Below are 12462 nucleotides of genomic sequence, written 5' to 3' on the forward strand. Positions count from 1 at the left end.
TTTAAATGTCTGTAAAATGATTCTGCCAAAATGTTGATACTGCATTTAAAAACCACAAGGGATACCATTTTCAAAGGTTATACAGTTATACTGTCAAATGAAGGGCATACAATACAGCTAGTTAGAGTAATGCAATTAGTGAACATGCTGTGCTTAGATTATCATAAAAACTATACCTGGCACAAGATAAAGATTTCATGATTTATATCACACATAAATGATACTAAAAAGGACTTATATTTATGGATTATGCATTGTATCAAATTTTTCTACTCACAAAAATTTTCAGTTTTATTGAGATGTCATACTCTTTCATTATAAATATACATTACATATACATTTCACCTGAAGAAATTCATGATTTTACTTGTTTTCACCTTTCCTATTTAGTTTCAGTCGCATAATTTGATTTTAAAAAAGGTATATGACTCTTGAGTATTATGGCAATAATTTTAGGTTTTCTAAACTGTTTTATCTAAAACTTGAACTCCCTTACACATCATTAAATGGTCTGCTTACATTCTAATTAGATGAAGAACCTTTTAATATAATCTCCTACACTCTTTACTACAGTAAGATGATATTATAGTAATTCTTAAAAGTTATTCTAGATTCTATTAGTTTACCTGATACTGCTTATTTTTGTGTTGCCACTTTTAGAGATGTGTTCCAATAAAAGGATATGAAAAGCATATGTTTTTACTAATTTGTAAAAACACTTGTGCCCAAATAATGCCAACAATACAGTAAAAATCCAGCATTAATAAGGATAGGATGCTAGTCTAAATATTAAAATAATTATTTTTCATACATGATTTTTAAAACCTAAATATGATATATAAAAATCTAAGTATATTTCCTTCTTAAGAGTATTTTCTTTTTGGAAACTGGCCTGGTTATGTGAAGACTCTGAAGAATCTATAGCCTATTAATTTTACTTTAACTTCCTATGCAGTTATTGTTTTCATCAAGAACCTTTAAAACTATTCATATCCTTTAAAACAATAATTTTGCTTTTAGTGTCACTTCTGAAGAAAATAATTAGAGATCTTATTTTAAGACATATGTTTGCACCTGATGAAGGTGGAGGACAATCTGTTATGTGTGAGGACTTAGCTCCACTGGGGGAGCTCCCTCCACAACTTCAGCCTTGGACAGTAGTGACAGAGGGGAACAAGAGGACACATCATTATAGAAAAATTTGTGATATTCATCCTTTTGTGTGGACAAAACTTTCATCATTCTTTTCAGGTATTCATGGTCAAATTGAGTGTTTAATATTTAGTTATTTTATATATTTTAATCATAATATTTTAAATTGCTAAATACAAATGAAAGGCACTGTACAGGTTAATAATGAATGCAAACCTTCTTTTTAAATTTTTTTCAAGTGAACTCCTTCATAGCTACTCTTTGACAATGTAATTTTAGATTTTTTAAAAAGTGAGTTAGTTTCATTATTACAGAATGAACCTCAAGGGCCATTCAAATCTATATAATGCAAATGTAAATCTAATTGAGATTGAGATTGTGTTTAATCTAATAGCTAGCTACTTCTAATTTGCACACATCAAAATACCAACAAAAACATTCTAAGAACCTCCATTGAAAGAAAACAGCTTGTTTCACACACCTGGGAATAAGTTTTATTTCCCTTTCTCCTCACTCTCTTTCTCAAGTAATTGCTGATGTTTTCTTGGTCACTTTCAAATTCCTTAATTCCAATCATTTAACCTTCTTTAAATGTTTCAGAAGTAATTTACTTTCCACTTTGAAATACAGAACATAAAGTTGTTTTAATAATGAAAAGTAGAAATGTAAATGAGAATAAAATAAACTACCTAAAATTGCATTTTATCAACTGAATTTGGAATTGCACGATGTGCCATTTTTAGACTTCTATTATAACCATTATTTAACTATTCTGAATACATATTAGAGATTACTCATTTAGTGATGGTCTGGCAGTTGGGAAACTTTCTATTTTGCTTCTAACAGTTATTCATTTAAAGGATGGGGTTCACTATGTTCTTAAGAGAAAATGCTGGAATTTCAAATAAAACACAAACAGTCATAATAAAAAGATTTGTGAAACAGACCACAGTGCATTCTAGGCTGAAAAATTTTAAGTATCCCTTCTTGAGTGTTCAAGAAGTTTTCAAATTTTTTAATCATAGGCCATATTTCAAGGAAATAAACTTTCACTTTGCCTTGAGAATTCAAATATATGTTATTTTCCACTATCTAGTTTAACACCATTAGCAATGGTAGTTTTAAAGTCTGAAGTTTACATTATTTTCATATTTCCAAATCTAGTTTTTTATATTATATCTCTTCTCTAAATTACCCAGACTTTGTTTCTCCTACAGATGTCATATCCATCTAATTGCCAAATGCTGTTACTTATTTGCAAACTATCTCAAATCTTCATATTTCCACTCATACAGACCACCACATAAATTCTGGTCCATATCATTTTATATGGGAAATAGACCCAGACTGACCCCTTTGACATCATCTTTTCTGTCTTACAATTTGTCTGTGGAGTCATTGAAAAGGCTTTCCTAAATGATTGCATTAATTATATTATGCTTCTCCCTTATATTTTTGATGGTTTCCTACTGATCATTAAAAATGTTCAAATTCTCAGGTTGACATCCAAGGTTCTGCACAATTTGGTCTCAGTCCTTTTCTGCTAACGTTAGTAACTTTTAAGATAAATTTAAAATTTTTGAATTGTTTTAGATTTATAGAAATAATTAGTTACCACAGAAAGTTCCAACTACTGCACGACTAGTTGGCTCTATTACTGACATCTTATATTGGTATGGTACATTTGTCACAGTTGATGAACAAATATTAATTAATTATTACTAACATTATTACTAGCTAAATTCAACACTTTTTTTTTTTTTTTCCAGAGATGAGATCTCCATGTGTTGCTCAGGCCAGAGTGCAGTGGCAACATCGTGACTCACTGCAACTTCAAATCGTGGGCTCAAGCGATCCTCCTGCATCAACCTCCTGAGTTGTTGGGACTACAGGTGCATGCCACTATGCCTAGCTAGTTTAGAAAATTTTTCCATAGAGATGGGGATCTCACTTAGTTGGCCAGGTTGGTCTTGAACTCTTGCCTTCAGGAGATGCTCCTGCCTTGGCCTCCCAAAGGGCTGGGTTTACAAGTGCGAGCCACTATTCCTGGCCTAAAGTCCATCCTTTATTGTGATTTCCTTAGTTATTACCATATGTCCTTTTTGTGTTCTAGGATCCCATCCACCATCTGACTCCACAACTTTTTATTCTATATAAAATTGATTAAAATTTCATCACACAAATGACACACCCACAAGTAAGATAAATTTTCATTCCAACAAACTTTTATATTCAACTTCCATCCATTACTTGATATTCATATAGTAGATTTAAAACTATTTTAGACTGGTATTCATAACTAGCACAATATCAAACTACATATTTTTCCAAAAGCTTTGAAAAACACAAACATTCACTGAGGGAAAGTAAGATTTAAGAGATCAGGAATTAGGCTTTAGGCTTGTTTGTACATAATTTCACATCTTCGTTCCTTATATAGTGGCACAAATAGCTGTTGACTCACTTAATGCAAACTATATTTGAGAAGATAGAAAAGAATGTACACCACATATGTGACAAACCCACACATTGTGCACATGTACCCTAGAACTTAAAGTATATATAAAAAGAAACATTAAAAAAAGAAAAGAATGTATACCATTTTGAAGAATCAGTAATGCTTCATATGTCAGTATTATTATTGCTATATAGATTTTACCTTGTCCAATATTTTTAATAGGTATTACATATTAAGAGCATAAAGACAATTATAAGAATTTACTTATAGTACTAAGGGACCAAGCTAGTTTTAGTCTCCCTCAAGTAAATTAGAAGAAAATTATAGATAACATACTAATTACTATCTATCACATCTATTTATCTTTGAAGATTTTAATAATAAGAATTTATATGGCAACACACTATTGACTCAACTTCAATTTCAGTATGATGTTGAACCAAAGCAAATAAAAAATCTGACTTCTTTTTAAAGTGATTCATAATGCAGATAGATTCCCCCAAGGCAGAATTAATTATTATACTGTATTATTAAGTGAATTTGAGTAGTTTGGCATTTTTGAACTGATATCAGAAAAATTTGGTTATGTTAGAAGAAAATGATAGCATATCACTTAAACATTGATGGCACTAACACATGTATCAAGCATATTCAAATGAACTGGTGATACCTAAGTAACAAATGTTGTGAAATGAATGTACATATTTATATTCATAACACCATTGTTCTAAAACCAATTAAGTAAAATACTTATCCTCTATTCATAAAAGCATAATACTCATAATGTAAAACCAATAACTTGCCCCGTGGCTTTAAAAAGCTGTTTCTTTCATTCTTTTCAACATTCAACATTTAAAAAATGATGGTAATGAAATATTGTCATATGAGCACAGAAATAATTAGGTTGATAAATAATGGGTTTTGAACACTCGTGTGCTAACAAATCTATGTGAAAATGCATTATTAACTATGGTTTATGCATTTTGGAATTTTAAGGACAAGTTCCTAGCAACCTGGTATAATTTCCAGGCACAATTACAATACATTTGAGAAGTTAATAATATTCTGGTAGATGTAGGCTAGGTGTAATTCTTAAAATTTTAAAAAGCTTATGCCATTAAACTTTAAATATAAATATATGTGTTTAAATAAAATAATGTATGTTTATATATATGTGAATGTGTGGTTATGAAACAGAACATATATTTAGTAATCAAATATAGAAAGTCAAAATTGCATCTTATAAGAACAAATCTAGGAGGAGATTTATTTCTAACATCTGGGATTCTATGTAGCCTAGTTTTTAAAAATCTCAGTACATTACAGAAGGAAAGTGTGAGTAGAAACATAGTGTTGTTTTCCTCAGTAAAAACGAAAGAAAGAAACCTGGAAAACTCTGGCCTCTGAAGATTCGTTCCCTTAACTTTTATTATTTTAAATATGGGTTCTCCTATAAGTTTAAATTTAAGGGGATCTCACCTCATGCCTCAGAGGCACATTACCCCTCTCTTTAGAAACTATTTAATATGTAAGTACTTTGCTGCTATTCCTTTTCTTGGTGATGTCTTCTTATTGCTTTTAGCAAATCTTTCATTTCTATCATTACTTTCTGCACATCTCAATAAATTTAGATGAACTTACCTAAATTGATGGTTTTTAAATCAATGCATATATATATGGCTAACGGAATCAGCATTTCACAAATAAATGCCCACTACTATCTGGGTATTCAAATCGAATTATTTAATTAGAAATGTGTCTTCTGGGTACGGTAACAGAAGAGGCGGTTTCTGCATCTTGAGGAATCTTTACCAGCCTCACCTGAGCTCCTTATTATATTTACTCACAGGATAGGTTGTTATTTTGCTGATTTGTCTCTTGTGCTTCACAGTGTCGATTTGATTCACTATTTTCCTGAAGATGTCAGCTTACCATAATTTTTGTATATACTTTATCGTACAATATCAGTTATAGACAATCAAAAGCTAACCTAAGTTTTTCTATCTTTCTCTCAAGACTACATTATGTTCTGAGCATCTGCAGTCTCTTATTTCAAGTAAAAGAGTCATACATCTCAAAATGGATTGCGCTCATTCTTTGCAATGCCCGATTCTCTTTCCACCCTTTCTATTTAATCATTTGTTTCCTCTGCACATTGTTTTTGCCAGCCAATACTACTTAACAGCCCAACTGTATTGTTAAAATCTGATGGAAGTTCTTAATACTGAAAAACATGATCATTCTATCAAGGATTTCCAACTCCCTATCAAGACGTTAAGGCCTTTATTCTCCAAATACAATCATCCCCCTGACTCCCTCTTAACTACCACCTAGGCTGGTTAGAACTTCATTATTTCTCACATGGGCTATGATCCCTGTGAAATAATAAAAAATACTTATGAGATTAGAATTAGACATCCTAAGCTAAAATTTTGGCTAAGTCACGCAAAAGTTCTAGTAACCTTAGAATGGTTATTTCCTCTATTCAAAATGAAAATAAATATGCTTGTCTCATGAAACTGTTGAAATTTTTGTACGTTCCCTGAGGTAAGTTAGACAAGTGTACATAATTCTGTTCTTTGAATAGTCATTAAATGTTGTATCTGCTTCTGACTTCAACAGAACTGCCCTAAGGCTTAAAAATTATTAATAGTTTGATATCATGTCATTTACCAGATCAAGATCCTTTAACATTTACCCACTGTCGACTTCAGGTTCTCTAAATTCTTCTGCTTAACCCGTGGTCTTAATCCTTGATCAATCTATTTTTCTTTTAAACTAATCACTGGGAATACATTGGAGGTTAACAGAAATATTTTCTTCCCACACAAAACCTGCAGACTACTGGTGGAGACAAGTTGGTGCAACAACTACAACAACAAGAACAACAACAACAACAAAACAGTCTCAGCACTAGATGCTTCTTTCCTAAGAAAGAAAAGAAGAAAATGCCTCAATGGCTGGTTGTAGAGTGAGCTAGCAGGCGTGACAGAGAGGATTTTTTGGCCAAGGTTAAAAGTTTACATTGTTTTGGAAGTGTTGTGCATTGTAATCGGAAGAGTGAAATGACCTAATTTACATCGCAAGTAGATCACTTTCTTGCTAATTGTTGGTGAGTAAGTAACAGGACAACAAAGAAAACATATGACAAACTGAGAGGGTATTTCAAGAAAAAAGGGTAGCCTGGGTAGGGAGATACACCGGAGGTGAATGAACTGAAGAAATTTCACGTAGAACTGGGGGATGGTAACAATATGACTTAATGACAGATGTTAGCATGAGGAAGAGAAAGGATATAGTAATTCCTTTGTTCCTAACTGGAGTGACTAGGTAAATGGTAGGATTATAAGAAGGAAGATGGCTGGGGAGGGCTTGGGATAAAAGTGAAGATAAAATCCTGCCAGGTTTGGGATGGAGAAAACAAAATGGAATTTAACCAAGTATGTGGGTTTTGTTGTTGTTGTTGTTGCTGCTCTATTTTAACTGTGCAAAAACTTTGATTAGGAACCTAGAGAACTGTGAAATGTCTTATGAATACAGATGGACTACAGTGTTCTGCACATTGTAGAGTCTCATTGAAGGGGAATTAAATTTGTGTGTATAATACAGATATCTTGGAAGAGTCTGAGATAGTTCTAAACATAACACCCACGCTAGCACTTAATAAATACAGCATTTAAAAAATAAAAAGTGATCTTATTTATTGTTCAAAATTAGCAGAAGTACCATTTGGCACTGAGAGGCACTGAATTGGGAGATAGACCCTACATTTAGAATTGTCTTATTATACCTTGCTTTCACCATTGGTTACATATTAATAAGCTAAGCTTCATATATAAGGGTGGTTTTAGGGGTATATAGAAATTAAATTATTTTTAAATGGTATTAATGTGTTAACACAGAGCTTTTTGTGTCTTCTATCTATTTTCAGTAAGACTGACCAGGGTTAACTGCAGAATCTGTAGCAATAAACTAGAGATTGTTCTGGGTAAAGGCAAGTCATCTATATAAGCACCAAAACAAAACCAAAAAAAAAAAAAAAAAAAAAAAGAAAACCAGATATGAGTCTCAGGAGTAAATGCTAAGCAAGGTAAATCAAAAGAATAATACTAATAAATAATCACAATTAATCAGTTGACTAAAGGTGGTGCTGAAGTACTCTCCATAAACCTTTGAACTTAGGTATAAAGAATCAGGTTCAACTCACCTTTTAAAAGTAACATATCTTAATTCCAACTTAGAAATATTGATATAACTGTTCTGCAAACTCTCCTTTGGACATCATTATCTAAGACTGTAAATAAGTAAAAGGGATGATAGTGGAAAGAGTACAGACATGGCATAAGACAGACAACTGCTGCACTGCTAAAGGCATCAAAATGGGCAAGTTACCTCAGTTCTCTGATACTCAGGTTTTAATCTCTTAAAGGTGGTAACAGCAATATTATCAACTTGAGAGATGTGTTTAAAAGCACTTGCTGCAATGCTTGACACATAATAGATGTTTATTAATATTTTTCTTTAAATTACCAATTATTACTAACTGATCTTTGTTATCTGATTGAATAACTTCATATGGTTTGTCATATATTTATCCTTTTTTAAGAATTTCAGTAGGAATTATATTTAACATAGGAGTGTCAGCTCTGCTGTAAAAATGAGTGGGAAAAATCAACTTTGATTATTATCAACAAATAGAAATCAATATTGCACAATATTTCTTCTGAGTTATGCTTATTGTTCAGAATAATTTCAATAAAAGTCTTGGGCACAGCAATTAAATGACATGATATTATAATATACAAAGTTTAGAGAGTTTTAAACATGCCACTGTCCTTTCGAAACTTGATGAATGATCAGCTTGGCCATCAAGTTATTTGCATTTCCAACCCTCCTCAGGTATATCATTACATAGTCATTCTAAGGCAACAACCTGACTAGGTAACCACACTGAAAATAAAGTTTTTTTTGCTGTCTGTAAAATAAGATTTAAACTCATTAGTATGGCATTCAAAGTCCTTCATAATCTGACCCCAACACATTCTTTTGGTCCAATTTATCTCCATTAAAACCCTACACTCCAATAAAAATATTTTGATTTATTTACCACTTCTAAATTATGCTATGGCTTGCTACATCTCCAGTTCTTTGATGATGTTAGTATCCCATCTTTAAACAATCAATTCACTTTTTAAATTACTGTCGATTTTTGTAATTTTTATATTTTCATCTGATAGAGAGTCCACTTTCAAGACCCTATTACACGCTCGTGTAATTTGTGAAGTCATTCCTTATTTGCTTCTCTAACAAAATTAATTATATATACATACACACATACATATATATATAAAAGTAGATATAACATTTACCTAATGGAATTACAGATCAATAATAGAGAGTTGATATCCTCAAAGACAAAGCACTTCAAAGGCAAACAGTGTCATATACATGAGTGTTGAAGTAATATTTACCGAATTACCTTATCCATATATTAATTAATGATAATGAGATCCGGCTCTGAACAAACATCAAAACATAACCCCATGAGTAAAGGAAATATTCTCAGATTTATATTTACTTAAGATGTAATCTATTGTCTATTGTTTTCTAACAGAGTGGAGTAATGATTGCATACATCATGAAGTTATTCTGTATGCATTAAAATTTTCTCAGCTTTTCTTGCCATCTCCCATTAAATACTACAAATACTGTTAGCTTGTAAAGGTAAAAGGTCAGATATCTGTATAAAGAATATTATGTAATGAACACAGTAATTCAAATTAGAAAGAAAATGACTCTGAACAAAAAACAATTTCATCTTTCTATATGAATTCTCAAATCCTCAAAGAAAATAAAATCTAGGCCAGACAAATCAATTTCCATGAAATATATATTTTGTTTTAAAAATAAACCCAGTGTCAGAGGTAAAGGTGTATTTATTATTGGTCTGCAAATCCTAAAAGTGCTATTCAAAATGATCCTATGCTGTGATTATACACTACCATGTGCCTAGATTACTTTTTAGCTTCCCAAAGTAAATATTTATTATATTTACTTTGGCTAGACGAAATAGTCCATCATCACTTATACTCTTTTTTTTTTTTGTATCCAGTCCAAAGATTCCTAACTGCACAATTCTATTACAATTTCATAGAATATTGGATTAAATAATGTATCTTGGTAGTAGATAAATTTTTTTCATTATACAACAGCTTAAATCATCATCAATATAACTTGTCAAGAATTTTAAAAAGGAAAAGCTGTAACATGCAACTTAAATATAAGATAAGACTGCATATTCATTATTCATAATTTTAAAATAAAAAAATCCACATCTCGAAGTAACTTTGTTACTTTTTTGGTGAATAAAACTGACTTGAACTGGCATAGGTTACTTATATTAGGAATTTACCCCATTTAGTGAGAGTATTCAGATTTCTCACTACACAGTGTTAATGTGTTTGATTATGGATACTGCCACAGAATCCAGTGGAAATGATACATAATGTATGTATATGCACTATAGCACCTTTCTAAGATCAGAAAAATTCTTAACTCTGGAAAGCACAGAGTTTCAATGATTATAGGCCTAAATATCATAACATCAATTTTCAAAAATCCATGAGAACTATGAGACTGAAAAGTAAAGAAAAAATTAATTTTAACTTGTTAAAATATTTGGTTTGATATATTCCATGCCCCTAAATCTTTTTTTTTTTTTTTTGCAATTATAAATATGAAATAATGGCCACATGTGTTTTTGACACATATGCACCTTGTGGTAGAATATCTTGATAATTTTCTTAGCTTCTCTGAATTTTTACGTATCTGAGTGTCATTTATATAAGTGTTTATGTGAAATAAGAGATTCGTGGACTTTGCCCTGCACTTTATAGAAAAGATTAGAGCCACCTATTATAAACTACCAGTAATTGTTTACCCTTTTCTTCCACATCTATGTTTATGTTTTCAAATTTATTTCTTCATTCCTTTCTTTATAGGAGAAGAGTTTATCTTTACTTTAAAGCTAGCCTCCCCATCATGCTTCAGTTAATATCCTTTTTCTAGCCCAATCCTTCAATATTTCCTCCTAATTGGATCAGCTGCTTTAGTATATTGACACTCAATTTTCTTGAATAGTAAAACCTTTTTTCATTCATAGCACTATCTTCCTTAGCTACCCCAGCTCCCTCTCCATTACTTGCTATGTTTTCTTTGAAACAGGAGGAAACTTTCCGTCTCCAATCTCTGACCATAATTCCTTGGCATATCCCTCTTCAAAAAAAACCTATGTATCATATACGATATGATGTTTTGAGGAGTGTGTGTGTGTATGTGTGTGTATATATATATATGTGTGTGTGTATATATATATATTCACACATTGTGAAATAGTTAAATCTGGCTAATTAAAAAATGTATTACTTCACATAGTTATTATGTATGTAGGGAGAACACTTAACATCCACAGTCTCTGCATTCTTCAAGAAAACAATGTATCATCTTTAACCATAGTCACCATGCTGTACAAAAGATCTCTTGAACTTATTTCTTCTAACTGTAATTACATATCCTTTGACTTACATCTCTCTAATCCTCTAGCCCAGCCTCTCAACCACTTCGGCCTCTGGTAACCACCATTTGACTCTCTACTTCTGTGAGATCAGCTTTTTTGGATTCCACATGAGTGAGATCACGCAGTATTTGAGTTTCTGTGCCAGGGTATATCCTTTTGAAATCTCTTATCTTTAACATCTTAACTCCTCTCATGGAAATCAGGAGTGACCTGTCAGTTGTCAGATTGTATAGTTGTTTCTTGAACTTCATTGTGTTAGATTTCTCTAATGAATCGACATTGTGTGTTTTTGCCTAGCTTCGGCTACTGTGACTATGTAGCTTACTACCCCTTTTCCTTCCTTACTGACTATGGCTTTCCTCTTCTTGCTGATAACTCTTCTGTCTCTGTCCATTCTCCTCTGAACACATCAAACAATTCATTGAAACATTGTATATATATCTTCTATATATCATGCTTGTTTATGCGTGTAAGTTTCTCCTTATCTCTCAAAGTAAAATTCTGTTCATCTCCTAAGTCCTAGCTCAAATTTTAACTCTTACATGAAATCTTCACTGAGTAAGTATTAGTATTCTATCCCTTCTCTTTAAAAGCCCCAGAGTTTTTCATTTATACCTAAACAACAATACATTATTTTCTACATTTTACTATATTTTCAATATATATTTCATTTTCATTACTAGATTGTAAGTTCTTTGAAATAGTTTTCATAAGTCCCAAGAGAGTCTAGGGAATTTGCTAGGAATCCTCACTGGAACGTAAACTCTATGTGAGCAGGAATGTTTGTTTCACTTACTACTCAATCTTTAACACTTGAAACAGTATCTGTCACATGCCAGAAGTGCAATATACATTTGTTGAACAAACATTCAACATGACAACTAAGACAGTCCTATATGCATAGTGGGCACGAGACAACAAGTTAGTTAAAAATTCAAAACATATTTTTTCAAGTAAATGCTTCTTCTTTCAAAATAGTGAGTTTGAAAAGTTATATGTTTATGCCAGTCACATATAATCACATATTTGGGACTGCCCTCCGAACTAGTTTGTGAATCATAAAATACAACCAGCTCAGTATATTTTATTCTAAACAGACACAGCATTATTCAGCTAATATATTGACGTAATTTGGCTATCAATTATACTTGGCCGGAAATGAAATCTAAAAACTGTAAGTTTCAGTGAAATATCTCATCTGGGGGTCTCTAGATTTTGGATTTCCACAGAACATACTGAGTATTTTTCTTGGCAGGCTGAACTATTACTGACCTCT

General features: G+C 31.7%; 1 protein-coding gene and 1 long non-coding RNA gene across 5 annotated transcripts in view; one reads left to right on the forward strand and one right to left on the reverse strand.

Moving 5' to 3' along the window:
* Positions 1-12462, forward strand: part of LOC105485587 (uncharacterized) — a 165042-nt gene that overhangs the window by 48971 nt on the left and 103609 nt on the right. The window contains exon 2 of the long non-coding RNA XR_011614759.1: positions 2922-3044. This is a non-coding gene — a long non-coding RNA (uncharacterized lncRNA). The remainder of the gene's footprint in view (positions 1-2921; positions 3045-12462) is intronic.
* Positions 1-12462, reverse strand: part of LOC105485588 (protocadherin 17) — a 97523-nt gene that overhangs the window by 38909 nt on the left and 46152 nt on the right. The gene's annotated exons all lie outside the window — the stretch shown is intronic.

Source organism: Macaca nemestrina, chromosome 16 (assembly GCF_043159975.1).
Source record: "Macaca nemestrina isolate mMacNem1 chromosome 16, mMacNem.hap1, whole genome shotgun sequence".
Classification (NCBI taxonomy): Eukaryota; Metazoa; Chordata; class Mammalia; order Primates; family Cercopithecidae; genus Macaca; species Macaca nemestrina.